At 39.4% G+C, this 20,504-nt stretch overlaps 1 pseudogene; it reads right to left on the reverse strand.

Annotated features, from left to right (window-relative positions):
- Positions 1-410: 410 nt before the first annotated feature.
- On the reverse strand, positions 411-8,027 carry LOC139726200 (NFX1-type zinc finger-containing protein 1-like; annotated as a pseudogene).
- Between the last annotated feature and the right edge of the window lie 12,477 nt (positions 8,028-20,504).

Here is a 20,504-nt window from a genome sequence, read left to right on the forward strand (position 1 = left end):
GGTTCAAGTTACATGTATACTGTCGTATTTTATCACCGTCAGACACACTTTTCAACAGTCTCGGACAACAAAAGAGGCAATAATTCTGACATTGACAGACTGATTTCAGATTGTTCACACTCAGAAGTCGAAAAAACGATCGCGGATTGTGATAGCACTTGGCAGCAGCAGACGTAAATGTATGCCTGAACAGCCCGACAACAGCTAATGCATTGTAAGTGATGGGGTGGACACTAATAAGTACGGCAGTATTATAATACATACATATTTCAATTTAAACGAAAATGTTATAGCATTGCAACTATTTTACATTAATCTTTGAAGATTTTATGTAGATATATAACGAAGATTATTTGAATAAAGGAATACAGCGTTTGGCAACAGCACTCGACTCCTAAATCGGTGTACGGTCTCCTGCAGCAGCGCCGACAAGGCACACCTATGCAGCTCAGGCATGCAGATACCGCCCGCAGTCAGCAGTGCAATGGGAGATCGATGCGTATACGGTAGCTGGGCTTCTCTCGCGGTGCTCTCAGCTGAGGAAACTGCGCCTGATACGTCACGCGCAATGCATCCTGGGACAGATAGTACGAAGGGCTGCTCGCGACGGATTCGAACATGAAGAATTACCTTATTTAAAAAAAAAATCATAGTAAATGTATCTGATGGTCTTTTCTCGTCGGGAAAAGGGTAATAGGTTCATGAAAGATTGTTCTTTACACACGAAACGGCTGATAATCGTCCGGACTTCCCCTCTAAAGTAACTGGTTGACGCATAGGATCAGCATTTCAACCGGACAAAAGAAGCCAAAGTCCCATTGGTTGGCGTAACTACTTCGACAATACGTCTTCTACAAAATATTTTCTCATTTTTCCGAATGTAGAATGAGTCCGAATTTATCTTCTTCGATTCTGACTACGACCCCTCCCTCTTCCTTGTCCCCGTCCTCGTCCCCGTCCTCGTCCCCGTCCTCGTTCCCGTCCTCGTCCCCTTCCTCTCTCCTGTTGTATTTCCTGTCTTCGTTTTCTCTCACTCTCTTTCTTTTCGTCCTCGCATGCTGGGCAGATGTTTGACTTGCACTCGCTGCTCCTCAGTGCATGGCCCACGGGACACTGCCTCCAGGCATCCAAATGACTTGACATCTGCTCGGAAGAGTCACCTAGCACCATGCCTAGAGAACGGTAAGTTGACCGAACGAACCCATTCCTCCGGTATAGCTTAGTCAAACGCTCATCAGCTGATCTCCACTGTTTGTTCCCTAACCGAGTCGCAGATGTCAAAATGGATACGAGTTTCTCCATTTCAGAAGTGTCCTTTATTTCTTCGATAAGAAGCAACAGGAACTCTTTGAGCATGATTTGCCTTTTCAGTTCAGTCTCCGTATCCTGGATCTCCTGCTCGGTTAGCTCGACAGTGTCTCTGGTTAGAAAATCCTCAACCTCATCGACACTGGTTTGAAGCGCCTCCACCAACATTCCAACAGTTTCGACATCCTTTACCTCGTTGCATGCCATGTAATTTCGGAACTTGCGAATGTATGAACCGCTGCACGACTGTACGCGACTGATCATTTTAACGCGGAGACAGATGCCTTTTCTATGATCAGGGAGGTGAGACATCGCCCCCTTGCTATGATCTGATGTCACGTGTTCAATGTCTTTCGCCCATCCCAGTAAAAGTGATGACTTTTTAGTTAGACCATGGAGGTGTCTCTCCTCCCTGATGGTTAGAGGCTGACGGGTCAGGCTGTCGATCTTCCTTGTTGTTTGAGCCATCTCATTCTCGAGGTCCTCTTGGGATTTCTCAACAGCGCAACGTAGACTCTTTCGATAGGTGTGAAGGAGGGAGCCGTATCGCCTACTGACCCGTATCAGTTGGCCGCATCTCGGACAAGAAGGTACCTTCAATGAACATATAAACACAATTTCAGCTTCTTTTTTGCAAATATTTTACGTACTCTGCATATTATTTTCGATATCAAAATATCTTTTGCAGTATTATGCTATGAAGAAAATCTTTGCATATTCTCGAATGACGCGGTATACACCCGTCAAACTCTATATGATTCGAGGATATCCTATTCAATTCAAAACACACTGTCCTTTAGTTTCGTGAAACACTTCGGAACAGTTTATCCAAGGCTGTCGGTTGAAAGAAAAAAAGCGATGGTAGTAGTAAATGTCAGTGAATTCTAAGGAGAGAATGCCAAAGGAAAGTGTAAATCTATCATATGAGTAATATTCCTGACATAACGCCAGATGAATCCGATTCGAACGAGCTGCACATCTTTCTCTATAAAGATTACTCCATTCTAATGACTTATTAGACTGATAAGAACTCATTTTCCAGCGTGAACAGAGCGACGCAATTTCAAAGTTTGGAAACTAGCGTTACTTCAGTATAGATAGAATATTGATTAAATGATTAATTAATTAATCATCTCGTCCCATTTCCCCCTCTATGTGTTCTCCTCACAACAAACGTTGTAACTGCACATGATCTTCGTTGTGTTTATGGCCCGCATTTAACTCTTCACGATTCCCTTTCGTCGATAATTTCAACAAGTTTATCATTTCAAAACGAGGAAATTGGGAAGCACCTGATTATACATGTAGTCATGATTAGAGTGATAAATATACCATGGTTACGTAGCGGTCATATCAGATAGATTGATACAAGTTTTTACCACTATCTTCTTGAACTGTGTCAATGCGGTTGCTGTCTTTTCTTTCTGATATCCAAGTTTTTTATCCAGTTCCTTCACCTCGAAGACATGACCGCAGTCCTCAAGCTTGATGTATCTTTTCATAAAAGCAAAATTGTGATGGCAAATCATTATGGCAATTATTATTTAGACACCGACATGATGAAGAATCGATGGTAAGCACTATCTAATCCTACATCTAATTTCATAAACTAAAATGAGACTTATTTATTGATGTTGAATTGGAACAAAGGTTTATGCAGTGATAATAATCCTGATTATGGTTATAGGCCTAATGACAAAATGCCCTAGTAACTTTCTGTCACAGATATGAGTTTCCTAGACATCAATTAAATTGCATATATATATATATATATATACATTTGATTATACTGACAAATACACCATGATTTCAACGCTGTTAAGAATCAACTTTGAAAAAGTTTATACACGTTAAGTCAGTTCACAATTAATCGCATCTTTCACCGAGGTTGTGAATATTCCGTGTACGATAATTCTCATTCGATTGCACGTTTAAAAGAAATTATTGCTGAAATTGGTGACTGCGTCGTGCTCCTGACGATTACGTCTGGGGCAAATTGCGACAAAATAACAGGATTTAGGACTTCTTACAAGGTCTAGGGTAATTTTCCAATGGGCAATTACCCCGGACCCTTCCCCTGACCCTAACCCTAATCCTAACCCTGAACCAAATTCTAACCTAACCCAAACTCTTTACCCTAAACCTAACCCTAACTCTAATTTTTTTCTCTAACCAGCATTTAGTCGGGGACGGGGGAGGGGGAGGTGATTGCCTTGATACGCTAACAAGGTATACATAAATGTTTACCTTGATACACTCGGGTCTTCGGTTCCGAAAAAGGGTTGCTCCAGCTCGGTTTTGTCACAGACTCTACATGGCGTCGGGCAAATCTCTCCACAGAGACCGATGCAGGGATGTCCGCATATTTTCCTCTTCTTAGGACAGGGTTCGTCACACGGTGGTCTATCACATGGTTCGAAACATAGCTTAGAGCAACTGAAGTGTGGACAGTTCCACTTGCACACAAGGTATACTGCAAGGATAACGGCATTGGTCATGACGGCATTTCTGTGGACACCTCTGTTGACACGACGAGCATGGCGTCCCACACTTTTGTGTACATTTGTGTCCACAAATCAGCATCTTCTTACAAGGTTCTGTGCAAGGCAAATGGAAACGTCCTCGATTACACTCACCACATGTACCTTTGCAAGAATGCCCACATAGCAATGTTGCGTCACACTTTACGTAACATGCACTGGGTTTGTCAGAGCATTTGACCGTCACTCTGTGCTTACATGGCCAGTCATCTCGGGTTATCATTTCTCCACACTCTTCCGTGCAGGGCTTTCCGCATTTACCTCGACATTTGTGTCCACATGAAAGTAGTTTCCGACATTCTGAGGTACACAGCACTTTCTTTGGATCGTTAAAACATTTTACTATTTCAGAGTGACCACATGGAAGTATCTTCAATACGAGCTGCTGACATTGACTCTTATCGCAACATTTTGCTTCCATCTTGTGCCCACACGAGAGAATCTTCTTCGTTAAAACCTCACACACGATACTGTCAATATTTTTGTGGCATGGAAACATCTGCTTATGTCCACATGGAAGCATTCGCTCTATTTCTTGAGGACATTTTATTTTGCTGTGATCCTCGTGACACTCCACGTAGCAGGTGTGACCACAATCCAATGTCTTTTCCACGATTTCCTCGCACTCACCTTGCTGACAGCACTTTCCCCTTTTCTTGTGACCACACCCTAGCCGCCGTGTGACGACTATCTCACAAGACGGATGTAGATAATCTGGACTTTCGTGGCAAGGGAGGATGCATTTGTGAGAACATTGTAGAATCTTTTCGACAGGCTCATTACATTTGATATCAGATATGTTCCGTCCACATGGCGCTTGGCATGAGTGCAAGCAAGGTAGTAGTTTCTCGATAATAACAGGGCAGCTAGTGGCACAAGGCTGGGAGCACACGTTCGGGCAAGTGTGATTGTTACTGCAGATGGTCTTGAGACACTGTGCCTCACACTTGTACAAAACATGCTCTCTGTCAGTAAGGTGACAAAGTTGTCGGCATACATGTCCACATTCTAGCCTAGCTTCACATGGCTGGGTACAGCTTCCATTTGGGACTCTTTCAAAGTCCTCTGCTGTTTTTACAGCAATTTCTTGGTCAGGGTGGTTTGCACATTTCAACTGCAATGACTCCCCGATGCTGTTGGTTTTCTTCAGATCCTCCACAATCTCTTTCCACAAGTCATTGTGCTCAGCGAACATGGTGAAGTTACCGATGCAGAACATGCCTTTCTTCGCCCTTGACAAGGAGACACACAGCCGATTTGAGATTCTCAGAAAGCCAATCTTACCATCGTGGTTACTCCTTACAAATGAAACAAGAATTATGTCATTCTCTTCTCCTTGGTAGTTATCAATGGAAGTCACCTTCACTCCTTGACACTTATCGCGCACCATTAGTTGTTTGAAGTGAGGAAGCTGCCCTGTGTAGGGTGTGAGGATGGTGATCTGATGTGTCTTGTATCCCTGCTGTATGAAATAATAACATAGAGCAACCAGGAATTTTGCTTCATGCAAATTGGAATGACTTTGAATGTCCTCATTACATTCCTGTTTTTGTGCGTGATCAATGAAGAACAAATTTTTGGTTACACCGCGGATGTTCTCAAATTTCTTCACAGAGTCATGATCATCGAGGACATCGTAAAAATGTTTCCTCATGACGTCCGCAATCTGAGGGGGCATTCGATGTTGAAGCTGTAGCTGTGTGTACGGGAATCCGTTATTGATCAGTCGTTCAAAGAGGGAAATGTCCAGATGATATTTCTTTGCCAGCATGTAGACGTTTGGCTTGGGTCTTAGTTGTTGATGGTCACCGATAAGGATGAGCTGTTGGCAAGAAGAATGGAGGGCAGTTGTGATGTGAGCTTCGAGTACTTCAGCAGCTTCCTCAACAACCACAATCTTTGGTCCCACTCTTTGAAGTACTTGTTGTTTGTTAGCAGCCCCAGTTGTCGTCATGCCGATGATGGTAGCGTCTCGGAGCACTTGCTCCTTCTCTATGTCCTTGGCTTCTTCTAGTTGTAAACACAGTTGCTTATACTTGTTTTCATAGACTGGCAGACGAATACGAAGATCTTCGATGTACTCGCTAAGCCATACGTGATAAAGTGCCCATCGTTGATTTGGGGACATTTGCCACACATCTAGAATTTCGTTAATGGCAGTTGCCTCCATTCTATCTCCCCCAAGCAGCTTTTGGGAAATGTACCTCTTGAGTTGATTATTTGTTTGAGAGAGATTGAGACCTAGAAATGGGAGGTCGTCCTTCTTTTCAGCTATTTCTGTCTCAAAGTCTTCTTCGATCATGCGTTCCACCTCTATGAAGTCTCCTTCCTGCTCAGTGTCTACTGAACTGTCGTCGGCTCCTGTCATTTCTTTCGCTACAACCTCCTTTTCTTCATTTGCCTGCTCTATGTCTAGCGTATTGTTGCTGGCTTCCGTCATTTCTTCCGCTATCTCCTGATCTTCTTTGGCCTGCTCAGTATCTTGAAAACTGTTGTTGGCTTCTGTCGTTTCTTCCGTGCCTTAGATACCTTCTCTCCTTCTTCATTTACCTCTCGTGTTTCTAGTCCTTGCATCCAGTCGGAGTACCTTTGACACTCACAGAGAAGCCATTCCACCATCCACGATTCAACCTTCTTCAACTTGCAAAGTCTGAAGAGACTGTAATAATGCGTCCACGACATAAAGTGGCTAAGTTCAGACTCGTTCACGATCCCCGCTTTAGCTCCAGCCAGTCGCGCCTGTGTTCGCTCCACGATATGCTTTGCAGTATGAACTTCCTTTCTGAGATGCCTGACTCTTCGATCAATATAGTTTTCCTGGTTTCCATCAGGGTCAGGTCTTCTGCTACCACGAAGTAGTTCATGTAGATTGAATTTCTCGAGTGCTTTGCTTTTACTTCGACTACCAATTCTTACAATACCCACTTGAAGGAACTGTAGAATACCTTCAAGGAATTGATCAAGGGCATGATTTGTATAGCAAACCAAGAGAATGGGTCCAGGATCCTCTTGAGTACACCATAAATGCCTATTCCGAACAAGGATTTCAACGATCTTGAGACCGACATACGTTTTGCCTGTTCCTGGCGGGCCCTGAATGACGGAGAGTTCGTTTGTGAGTGCTGTCTTCACTGCCTCAAGTTGTGATGGATCAAGTTGAACATCACCGCCATTCGGCCAAGCATCATCATTCGTGACTTCAATTGCTTGCTCAAAATCTCGCTGCAGTCCTAGTTTCAAGCGATCACTTGGTCTGTTATCAAACAGTGGGGATATGTCCATTTTCTTGTACGCAGTGTGCTCTGGTAATTCATCACACTTTGTCCGCAGATAGACTGGCACGTCTGCATTTTCACGGAGGTCGAGGATGTATCTTGCAAGGGGCAAAGAAGTGGATTGCATTCGCTGAAGTCCCTGCAAAACTGGATGATAAGCTCCAAAGAAAACAGTAGATTCTGCCATGACAAAAGTTCTTCCCAACAGACGGGATGCGTCTCCTTGATCGACCAAACGAATAGCAACACGGCCGGCTCCCAGTTCTTTTACATCTCCGTTGGTAACTGTTGCAAAGAAAAATGTATGGAAGTCATCGCTGGAAAGGAGAACTAGAGACCCAAACATAAGCCTCTTAGCTGTTTCCCATCGAACTCCTGGTAGAGTCTTGAAGGACATACAATGAGAGACGCCGGAAAAATCACAAATAGGTCGAACAAATCTAACGTCTTCATATATTCGGATGACATGAATTCTGGGTGTCTTGTTGGGGTGCTCTCTTTTGAAGGCAAAGTACTCTGAGAAGCCCATACGTAACGGATAGATGAAATCTTCCTTGAGGAGTCTGAACTGCACATCCAGATAGTGATATCCATCCGCGTAAATGCCTTTCCTGATATGAGGCCGAAGGAAGGGTTGATACCCGGCCTCAAGTTCTTCTGCGGTAGGGAAGATGCCTTGCTCGCGAAAATTATCTGGAGGAGGATTCTTGAGGGCGCGATCCAATTGGCGTCTTTTGTCCTGCTCCTTTTCGAGGGCATCAATGTGGTGTGATAAGTCAGTCTTGATAGACTCTAGATGCTTGTAGAGATCTGGCGATACTTCTTTGAAACCTTCCACCGCGTCTACCAGTAGAGTGAAGGGAACCTTGACATCTGTCACTCGACTCGGCAAACTCTGTAGCATTGTTTTGTTTGTTTGTTTGTTTGCTTTTATTTCTGCATTCAATCAGATGCAATTTGAATGCAAACTTCAAAAAGTACAAAGACAAAGAATAACAAGTGCAGTGAAATAAATCGATAACAGTACATAAATAGATTCACATAGGTGATTGCATTGAGCAATGTAGGTACACAGAAACATAAAATAAAATATACAGTATTTTTCAGTAAACAGCAGAGATAATTGAATGCAGGAGACCACCATCATAAGCGATTAAGCTTGAAATGGATGGAGGCCTCATAAAATGACTATCCAACGACATAACTCTCTTGGAGGAAGGTGATCAGGTGAGTGCAGTGCAGTTGCAGGTGAGAGTGCAAGATGCAGTTGTAGGAAGAAAATTGAGATTGACAATAAGATGACAATCTATACTATAAATATTTGTTAGCTCAATTGGTTTGAAGAATATAATTGTATCAAATATCGTTTAAGTGAAGCTTTCAAAGAATAAATACTTGAACAAGACTTTATATTATCCGGGAGATTATTCCAAATATCCGGACCCGAATGTCTTATAGATTTGTGTGTCACTAATAATTTGGGATTCAAAAGGTGGAAATTTCTACATATACGAGTAGGGTACGAATGAACAGAAGTATTGAACCTAAACATGTTATCAAACGATGATGGAAGTTGATGATGTATATATTTGAACATAATTACTGCTACTTGAATAATATTCAAATCAAAAACCTTCAATGTTTTAAGCTCATGAAATAAAGAATCAGTATGAGCCAGAAAATGCGATCCTGTACAAATACGTATAACTTTCTTTTGTAATTTAAATATAGAATTTATTTTGGTAGAGCCGCAAGTGCCCCATACAACATTGCAATAACTTATATATGGGAGAATTAAGGAATTATATAATAGAAATAAAGTTGAACGAGGAAGAAAGAACTTCAGCTTGGAAATTATCCCTATATTTCTAGAAATACACGTTGTAACATAATGTAAATGCTCATTCCAAGTCAAACTTTCATCTATATATACTCCTAGAAATTTTGAATTCATTTTCTTTTCTAATGGGATATCATCAATGTTAATATGTATCAACGTATCTTCATTATGAGAATGAAGTTTGAAATGAATAAAATGAGTCTTTTTTATATTCAAAGAAAGTTTATTAGACTTAAACCAATTTGATACTTTACTAATTTCAATATTCAAAGTGTCATTTAAAATCTTAAGATCTTTATGAGAATAAAATATATTCGCATCATCAGCAAATAGAACAAAAGAGAGAAGAGAGGATGTATTTATGATATCATTAACATAAAGAAGGAATAATAATGGGCCTAAAATTGAGCCTTGAGGAACACCACATTTAATTAAAAGGGGGTCAGATTCACAACCATTAAAAATAACATATTGTCTTCTATTAGTTAGATAATCTTTAAGCCATAAAAGTGCTTGTCCTCGAATACCGTAATGACTAAGTTTGGTGAGTAAAATAGAATGATCAAGAGTATCGAATGCTTTACTCAAATCGCAAAATATACCTGCAACATGTTCTTTGTTTGCAAAAGCACTCGTGATTTTGTCATAAATTTGTATTAGTGCTAAATCAGTTGAATAATTTTTTCTGAAACCATATTGATTGGGAATAAGTAAATCATACTTATTAATAAATTTAAGAAGTCTATTATAAACAATTTTTTCTAAGATTTTGGATATACTAGGCAATAAAGAAATAGGACGATAATTGCTAATTTCATGAGGATCATCTTTTTTATGTACAGGATTAACTTTCGCTATTTTCAGCAGGTCAGGGAAAATACCTTGTGATAAAGAAAGATTAAATATATAACTTAACGGTTCTGCGAGTGGATAAACTATTTCTTTCAATAACATCATACTTATTTTATCAGAACCACAAGATTTAGAGCTATTTAAAGATTTAGTGATACTAATGATTTCACTGGGACTTGTTGGGTTAAAATAAATAGACTCTTGATTTTGGTCAAAAAGATAATCTGTAAAATGAGCAGAAGTATTGCTAATTTTAGTAGCAAGTTCCGGACCGATATTAACGAAAAATGAGTTAAATGAATTAGCATACATATTAGGATCATTTATTTTAATACCGTTTAATGTGATATCATCCGTTGGCGGAGAATCAGGCTTTTTACCTAGGACCTCTTTAATAATTTTCCATGTTGCATTAATATTCGAAGAAACCTTTTTCATTCTATCAGAAAAATATAATCTGCGGGATAAACGAATCAATTTTGTCAATTTATTTCGATAAACTTTATACATATTCAAATTAGATTCAGTTGGGTTACGAATATGTAACTTATACAAAAAATTACGAGTGTTTATGGATTTCAAAATACCTTTTGTAATCCAAGGATTTCTTGGTTTATTTCGGTTACTTTTTATTCTGCATAAAGGAATATTATTTTCATAATAATACAACAATTTATCATTAAAACATTTATATACCAAATTAACATTGTTAATATTATAAATATCTGTCCATTCCTCTAAAAATAAATTCTGTTTCAATAATTCCACATTACGTTTTGACTCTTTATAGTACCATATTTTATCATGTAATTTATTGCGACCCACTTTACATTCACAAATTGAAAATATTGGTAAATGATCAGAAACTTCAGAACATAATATACCCCCCATAATTGTATTATTATACACATTCGAAAATATATTATCAATCTGAGTTGACGAGTGTGGATTTATCCTGGTGGGTTTATTGATAATCGACATAAAACCATATGAATACATTAAATGCATAAAATTAAGGGAATTATTGTTATCGGATGTGGGGGAAAAGTTAATGTTGAAATCACCAAAAATAAAAACATGTTTGCTTTCATTACCTATCTTATGGAGATATAAATCCAATTCATCACAAAATAATTCACAATTCAGATCAGGAGGTCGATAAATTAAACCTATAATAACGTTTTTAGAGATTGGGTTCTCAATTTCAATAAATAACGTTTCTGCATATCTTAACGTGATTTCAGAACGGATTTTGAACTGTAAATTTTGCGCAATATAAAACGCAACACCGCCACCCCTTTTTCCTTGACGATCAGCCCTAACTAATTTATGATTGGGTATATTAAAGATATCTGGGGAGTTTTGATGTAACCAAGTTTCACTTATTCCAATAACAGAAAATTCAAAATTGTTTAAAGAGTGCAAAAGATTTTCCATATATTCAAAATTTTTATTCAAACTCCTAGAGTTTATATGAAGAAGTGAAATATTATCTGAACTATACGATACAATATCATTGAATTCAAGGGGTGTGTAATATTTACTGTCGCGCATAGGCATAATGTCAGCAGGAATATCGGGGGTATTCACATGTGACGACGCCATTCCGTAATACAGAGATGTAAATTACCGGAGATTTGAGAGACAACAACTGCATAGGTGCTAATGTGCATTTTGCAAGTGCATACTACTGTGCAGGTGTGTGTGCAAAGTGCAAATGTGTGTGGGGTTTCAATATACAATACAAAATTTGGTACAATTAGACCCATCTTGGTCACACTTACAATAATTACTAGTACGCAATTACAACAGATCACCAGGGGATAGCCGGACCACTCAGTATAAAGGTGTTGTGTTTTAAAACACGTACAGACAGAGAATTCAAGGACCGTGACACTTGCCCAGTTAAAGTTCAGGGAGACTTTCCCGTATACAGGGGGGGGGGGGGGGGGGAGTAAAGGGGAGTAAACAGTAAAGGTACATTTCTTGCAACATCTGTATTGGCTATTGAATGTGGGACTTTTAACCATGCACCCATTAACACACGTATCAGAGAAAAAAAAAACAGTACAAATACTGAATGGAAATCAGGGTGTTAATAGCAACCCGTTTAACATGCGTCAAACGCAGGTGCTACTTGCAGTGGCTTAATTACCATTGGAGATCAGTCGGCCGTGGCGCGAAAAAGCAGCCACGCCTCGTGTCGACACACAACATGTGAACGATTATACATTCATGGAAACTGCTTACTGTACATGTATACGGACGTCTTATCAATGGGTTCGGAGTTTCAACAGGTGATTCGTAGAACAAAGGGATTTTTTTTTTCCCGGACAGTTCACAGGAGGATAAATATCTGCCAAAGCAGTGAGGGATGTGCTGTACTAAAAATAATAATAATGATAAAAAAAATCGGAGTTCAATACCAAAAAGTGTGGGAGGTTTAAAAGAACCATCTACCAGTTATAAATTAAAAGAGATTAGTGACTTTCTTTAAAAATTTAAAGTTATGGGTTCAAAAACATTTTGAAACTATGAAGTGAAATATGTGGGTAGAAATGTCTGGCTTCAATCTATACGTGAAAAAATGAGGTACTATAAACTGTCACCATACTGTGGAGAATGACCAGGTGGTGGATGAGCATAACCTTGCAAAATTGAACCGTGTATCCCTAAAATGATGACCGAAAAAGGTTTTCTTTTTTTCCCGTTAAACTTTCTTGATAACCGCCATCAAAACAAAATATATATATATATATATATATATATATATATGTACATATGAATGTATATAATAGGAAATAAAAATGGTTGAAACAAACCATGGTTCTATCATTCATTACACACAGCGTTGGGAGTCACAGTGGATCAACAAGGAGGACAGATAGCGGAGGCGTGGAGGGGAAACCTCGCCCTGACATTGGTTTACGCACAAGACACGTAATTAACAACACATATATTTGTAGTGATGTTACAAGGTACAATTGAGTTCTACGGTTAAATATCGAAAAAGGAAAAATGTATGGAAGCTTAGTTGACAATTGGTTGACTTCAGATGTTCTTGCTCAATAACAATAAGTTGTAAGAAAAAGGAAAACTGTCAACCAAAGAGCTCCGGATGGGAATGTGCTTTGACATTCCCATTCCCAGTAATGGTGGACTTGGCAATTGAAGGCAACCGTTTTCGATCAAAGATTACGTAACTTTTTTACGAGTCAAAGGGCGATGCCCGTCAGATAAATCCAACAGGGCAAATAAAATCTTCCTGTATGGTAGCTTTTTAATGGTTCCTGGAAGGTAGTGACAAACATACATTCTTTTCGTGGCTAATGTGTTAAATTATTTTTTTTCTTTATTTGTTATTTTTTTTAACTCAACCGACGCCATTGTGCCTTACATGATCCTTAGCCACAATAAAACCAATACAAGTTGATCATGAGAGTCAAAGTGTCGAAGTATTTGACCCCTCCATACGAACAGGAAAAATGGCTCAAAAGACCGATATAAAATATTAGATTTAATTTTTGCCGTGGTGAGGAAGGGGAGCCACGCCCTGTGTCTATATTTTAGACGTGTGTGGACAACTATAAAGACTACACATTTGTTTGTTTTTTTATATATAATTATGGTTACGTTGCAGAAATAACTGAATAAAATCATTGGTTGACACAAATTCATTATACAAATTCATTACAAACTTTAGAGTTCCTTTATATGAAAACCAAAGGACCGTGGCCCTTGTCCAGTTAGGGAGGGGGGGGGGGGGGGGGAGTAAAGGGGGAGTGAAGGTACATTTCTTGCAATCTCTGTATTGACTATCAATGTACGAGACTTTTAACCATGTACTCAGTACCCATTAAAAGACACGTCGAAGAAAAAAATACTGTACAAATATTGAATGGAAATCAGGGTGTACAAACAGGAACCCGTTCAACATGCGTCAAACACAGGTGCCACTTGCAGTGGCTTGATTAACATACAGAGATATAAGTAGGTCGTGGTGTGAAAGAGTAGCCACGCTCAGTATCTACACTAAACATGTGAACGATTACACATTCTTGCAATATTCTGATAGTACACATGCATAGAATAAGAACGTTACGTCAGTGGAAACACCTCTGACTGTCACAAAGATGATTTGCAAAACAAAATAATTTTGTTGGGCAAGTACAGGGATAAATGCCTGCCAAAGCAGTGCAGGGGATACTATACTGAGAAAATCGAGGTTCAATAACAGGAAGTATGGAGGTTTGTAAAAACCGTTTGCCAGTTATCAGTAAACTTCAAATTGATTAGTAACTTTCATTCAGAAAGTTGGAGATATGGGTTCAAAAAAGTTTTGAAACTTAAAGGGAAACAGGCAGGTGAACATTTCTGGCTTTACAATTGATACGTGAAAACGTAAGGTACTAATTGTCAACATTCAGCTCGCAGGCTGGTGGCGGATGAACATAACCTTGCCGATTTGAACTGTGTACCCCTACAGTGATGACAGAAACTGATTTCCCTTTTTTCTCATTAGGTTTTTCACCTTACCGGTTATCAAAATCTTTACAATATAATGTGATTTCTTTAAATATAATAATTTATGAAGTGAATCTCTATACATTGATTCACAGTGGATCAACGAAGAGGTCGGATAGCAGAGGCGTGGAGGGGAAACCTCGCCCTGACATTGGTTTACGCATGCACAAGACACGTAATTGGCCACATGTTTTGAACACGATGAAGACGTCGGTTAGGAGAGTTTGTATTTCATCGACATATTCGTCTGCGAAACTTCTTAGTCTGATGAGATAGGTCGGGAGATGCAGCGTAAGCAGTTGTGAGTCAGAAACCAAGGTGAGTAGCATGGTGACTGTATGATCTGCGCCAATGGTTCCACAGATATATGCCAAACTCCGCCATATAAGCCTCTGCCTTTCCTCATCAATTGTGAGTTGATTGAAACCGGCTTCTACACATCCCTTGAGTGAACTAAGCTCCACCGCTGCCTCGGAAGGATCTTTTTGAAGAATTTTCTGTAGCAATTTAGAGCTTATTGGTAGAAAGTTACGATGCCGATGCTGGTGGCTCCCACTTGAACGAGTACTAGATGTAAATGCCAGGGGGAAACATAGAAGCGTTTACAAGTTTGTCATACTGCATACTATGTAATCTTTACTGACAATCCTCAAAAAATGATATGCGCTTTATCAATTGAAAAACTATAGTGAATGAAGATGTGACTTAAATTCACGTTGAATTGCTATTTTTCTGGTTAAATTTTCAAAATGTACACTCTTATTTCTGCCGAGTCAAAATTTCAACTCTGAATCCGAGTCAAAAAATTTTCACTCCGATCCGTGTAAATTTAACACCAACCGTGTACTTCTGACTCAAATCCGAGTTATCATTTTGACTATCGGACTTTTTACACCTGCGCAGAGTCACATCAGAAATACCCAGCGCGGTGTACATGACATACGTGCGCTACAATTGGACAAAACATTTCATGTGTCCTATGTGACGTAGTACCCCCGCGAAAAAAAAAAGCGTCATTTCTCGACGATCCGCCGCGGCCGCGAGATGTCTTGCAACTTTTTGTTTTCAAGATGGACAATTTTGTTAGCACTTTTCTAGAGGAATGCGGAATGGAGGAATACATAGGAGTTTTCATCGGTGAGTACCCACCTCATTCACAACACTCATATAAATAATTGCCTGAAACATGGTCTAAACAGTCAGTTTTATTTAGGGCAAAATGAACTTTCGACACGGACACATTGACTGGTAATGGCGTAGTCGTAGGCGGCCGTACGGTAGCTCGTACCTTTTGTACGTAGCCCTTGGCTATATGCTATACGTTAGAACCAATCAACAATAGATGTGAACCTACCTAGCTACACCTCCACTGTAAATGCATAAAATACACATACGATCTTGATTGCTTATTCGAGCTACCGTACGGCCGCCTACGGCTACGCCATTACCAGTCAATGTGTCCGTGTCGAAAGTTCATTTTGCCCTAAATAAAACTGACTGTTTAGACCATGTTTCAGGCAATTATTTATATGAGTGTTGTGAATGAGGTGGGTACTCGCCGATGAAAACTCCTATGTATTCCTCCATTCCGCATTCCTCTAGAAAAGTGCACACCAAATCCGAGTCATTACTACACCAAAATGGGTTACTTACAATGCGGGGAAACGACACCGTATCAGAGTGAAATTGTGATCTTTTGATTCGGAAATCCGTGCCATTTTGCTGGAATAGATTGCACCTAACTGATCCCATTTCCGAGTCAAATTTGACACTTTCCGAGTTAATTTGACGCCACAGAAATGACTCGGAAAGTGACTCGGAATCCGAGTGAAATCATTTGACTCGGAAGTCCGAGTAGCTTTCACTCGGAAGGAGTTGACTCCCAGCTGGCGCCATTTCCGAGTCACATTTCACACTTTCCGAGTTATTTTTGACGCCGCAGAAATAAGAGTGTATACATGTGAAATACTGCGAAACAAATGGAAACTTAAAAAAAGTCAAATGCAAACAGCAAAGATAAATAATTCCATTGTTAATCCGTGGCAATAATCAGTTACAGATCCATTCTGCTTTTATCCAAAGCTATCAGTTACTCCGTTAAAAGTTTTGCCGTTGTATTTTCTTCTTATTAGGCCTATCATTAGACATCCTTCCAATGAAATAAAGCGAAAAAGAACGTATACGTGGTATGACCATCGCAAACCTTCATTATTCCTTTTTTTAACAAAGATTCACTTTCGGTTATGTTCAATATGAAAACGAGGCAACATCCCAACGAAAATGTACCTGGAAAGATCATGTCTTGTCCCATGGCCTCGTCGACCACTAGTCGAGTGTGATACTCATCTCCTGGAACCATCCGCACCTCCCTGTTCCACTTCGGGGTCCCGAAGGGGATCTGGATGTCGTCTTCTTCCTCGTTCAGTCTCTTCAAGGACCCTTCCACGTTGGCGTCTGCCTATTCTCCCTCCACCACGCCCCTTATCGTGACCGGCGTTTCGTGGACTTGCCATTACTGGATAATGAAGTTCAGATATAAACATGATTTATCGTAAAGTCGGACATGACACCAAGTTCACGTAAAAAGTATTTACCTCTTCACTGAACATAATCATTCAAACTTATCATTGTCTGTAACGTCTATAGCAGGGCATGCCCGAAATTGAAAAGATCCAATTCGTGAAGTATATTTTTATGCCTGCAGTATAGCAATAGATTGGATTAATATAGAATGTGATGAAGCTATTCCTATAAATTCACATTAAATAATTGCGAAACTTTTCCTCCTTGAGACGACCAATATGTCGTCCACAAACAGTGGCCGTCTGTAAAGCAAGATCGTCTTACAGAAAAGAAAGGAAAACTCCCGAATTCATATGCATATACTGTACGTGTGCGGGTTGGAGAGAGTGTGTTTGTGCTGGCTTGTATCCTGTATCCTGTATCTTGTTACGGATGTGTGTTAAATTCTACATCAAGCAGAAAATGGAAGATTCTAATACATTGTATGCAAAGCGCAGTTTTTTTACTTGTACTGTGACGTATAAAATGTATCTGTGCACGTGCTGCATTATTTGACTTTTTAGTGTGCAATGATGTTTGATAATTCTGTTAATAACATAGGCTACATGAGATAAGCAATATCCTTCCTTTTGCAACGAAAATGTGATGTGATAAAGTATTGCCGAACAAGTTATTCCAAGGGGGAAAGTTAATTAGATATAGCATAATCTTTCTGGAAGGAACAGGTAAATAGTCTACATCATGAAGAGCACATGACAGGTGCACGAGGATAGTCCTACATCTATTCTATAAAAATGTTATAAATTAAGTGGTTGCAAAGAAGAAATGTCAGTACTTTTAGCTATGAACCAGCGACGGTGTAGGAACGCTAAGAATAGAAAATTAGCAAAGTACGTGAAGGATTGGTTAGAGTCATTCGACTTTGTTCTGGAATAAGAGTGCAATGGAACTGATCAGAACCTGAGTGCAATGGACTCAGCGCGATATGTACTCAGGAGTACGTTCGACAAATTGTTGAAAGTGCTTGGTAACAGGTATTGTGAATAAGCCAGTTCGGAGTTCCACTCTGAGCGTGAGCAGAAAAAAGGTAATTCGGACCAACAGGCACGTTGGTTTTTAAAAGTCACTGGGATAAGCGTCTGTGATGTATTATTATGTATAATGATTATTCATGTAACCTATAAATGCTGCTTGCCAGCACATCCACCTGACAGCAAAAGTGGTATTTGGCAATATCGATAGAGAGGTTGTTCTTACATTCAATGTAAGATAATGAAATGGATGCTTTCCCAAGTGTTAATTGACGGATCATTCTGGCCATCTGGTCTATGCGAGTTCATTCTTTGTTTAAGCAGGATTGATGAATACCATAAATCGTTGCGTAAAGCTTATGCATTATGTCGCTCTGAAAACGAGTGAAGAGCCCCTTAACCATTGTTAACCGACTGAGAAAAAAGAAAGGTCATTCGGACCACTGTGCCCATGAGCTAACTCCGAACTGGCTTATAAGAAGTGACCACTAAGAATTCAGAAAGGGGTTACACTTTGCATCTTAAGCTACTACAATGTGAATACATGGGATGCAAGGTTGCCAAACAACAAACAAACAAACAAACAAGCCGGAAATAATTTTAGCGCAGTATCAGTGCATACCGGGATTCCAAAAGAGATAATGGGGTTACAAATCCAAGCATGAAGTAATGAATCAGCATATTAAGATGAATGAGTTAAACAAAAACAACATTACCTCGAATGGTTTACAGGCATTATAAATTGGATGTACTACGTGTTACAAAAAACATTTCGTATTTTTGATCCTTAATAGTTCAAAAAGTATATATCAGATACAATTGTCATTGATATGAGTAATAGCTGAATAGTGTATAATTTTGTTGGAGGTGATTTTAATATGAAAACCTGTATCAGTTTCATGAAATTTATGATTACTTTCAAAGTTAAATTCCAGATTTTGGTCAAATTTTAACCCTCTGTACAAAACTTGAACCTTCGCAGAAACTTGTATGTGAGTTTGTGCTTACAATGACCCTGCAAATGGACATGGATACCACCTGTTCAGAGCTCTGCTCCAAGGCACATGACTGCTTTATTAATCATGATGGATTCCCCTGGGCACTGCTAGTCTGAATTCATGGCAAAGGGTGAAATGCACGCACATGAAAAAACGTAAACTCATGTCTCCATATGCTTACATACACCACATTTCAGAATGAATAAAGGCTGTGATAGTGGAATTCCTCATAAATAAATAATGAATAATTCAAATCATGGCCATTGTCCAGGACCATTGTCTGGGTGTCAACTACACACGCCCATACACACCAGTAACTCTTGAGCAAAGTTGAAATTTTGTATACAGAGGGTTGGAAACAGGGCAAAATCTGAAACCTAACTGAAAAATTACTGCTTAATTTAATGAAACTGACTTATGTTTTCATTTTCAAATTACCTCCAACAAAATTGTACACTATTCAGCTATTGCTCATGTGTTATCTGATATATAGTTTTTGAACTAAGGATCAAAAGTGGGAAATGTTTTTTAGTTGCGCGTTGCAAATGCATACCTTAAGATATAACCGGCATATACAATACTCTAATGCACGCGTTGCAAGTTGAAAGAAGACAAAGCGAGCAGGACGCATACAGATGAATGAATACTGTACGTGGGTTTCTATGACATCACCCTAAAATGTTTGACTGAAACAGCAAAATTGATAGACGTGTATCATAGTTGGAAGTAAATAGATATATTGCCTAAAGATAACTGTTTGGATTTGAATAGAAGGGATAACGATAAAGTACATGTACAATAATTTATCTGATTGGATTTATAACGGGGGTAGCTATCTCGTCGTGTCGAAAGTTTGATAGAAATTAGACTCCATTATCTTTGGTGTTTGGTTTGTTGACTGAAGAATAAGTAAGACTGATCACTCGTATCATAGCTGAACATTAAGACTTTTAGTTTGAAGTAGCCGAACGGAGTACCTCTCTACCGAGCATTCTACTTGCTCTTTTTAAACCCACTACACTGGACTCCCGTTATAACGGAGTCCTTGGGACCGGCAGTTTTCTTTCGATATATCGAAATTTCGTTATAACGGAACAAAACAATAAAAGAACATAGAGCCGATAATTTTGCGATCTTGATTTTTATTTCCTTATAACCGTCTTCGTTATAACGGGAATGCATTGTTTTTCTCCACACGGGACATGGTGTATAAGTGTGAGTAGGCAAGGTAGGTGTGTGTGTGTGTTTGCGTGTGTGTTTTTGTGTAAATCGTGTCATGCATCAAATGAAAAGCAGAGAATGGGGAAATAACGTCATACCGTTATCAGAAAAACGACTTCTCCCGACAGATAGCTCCTTTTCTTGTATCGCGACACACCATCGAGTGGTGTGCTCTCTCTGTCCCTTCCATTATCATAATAAATTTGTGACCGTGCACCTCAAAACGAACATAAAGTCGCACACACTAATTTTGCGTGAGGACTGAAAATAAGTGAAATAGGTCATCCTAGCCGAACTTGACTTTTTCATATTTTCTGAAAGAGCGGGTCTTCTTTTACATTACGCTAAAATTTGGTATCATAAAACGGGCAGGAAAGTGTGTTTTTTTAGCA

This window comes from Diadema antillarum, unplaced genomic scaffold, assembly GCF_040938485.1.
Source record: "Diadema antillarum isolate AM-2024a unplaced genomic scaffold, OU_Dant_1.0 seq00000081_RagTag, whole genome shotgun sequence".
Lineage (NCBI taxonomy): Eukaryota > Metazoa > Echinodermata > Echinoidea > Diadematoida > Diadematidae > Diadema > Diadema antillarum.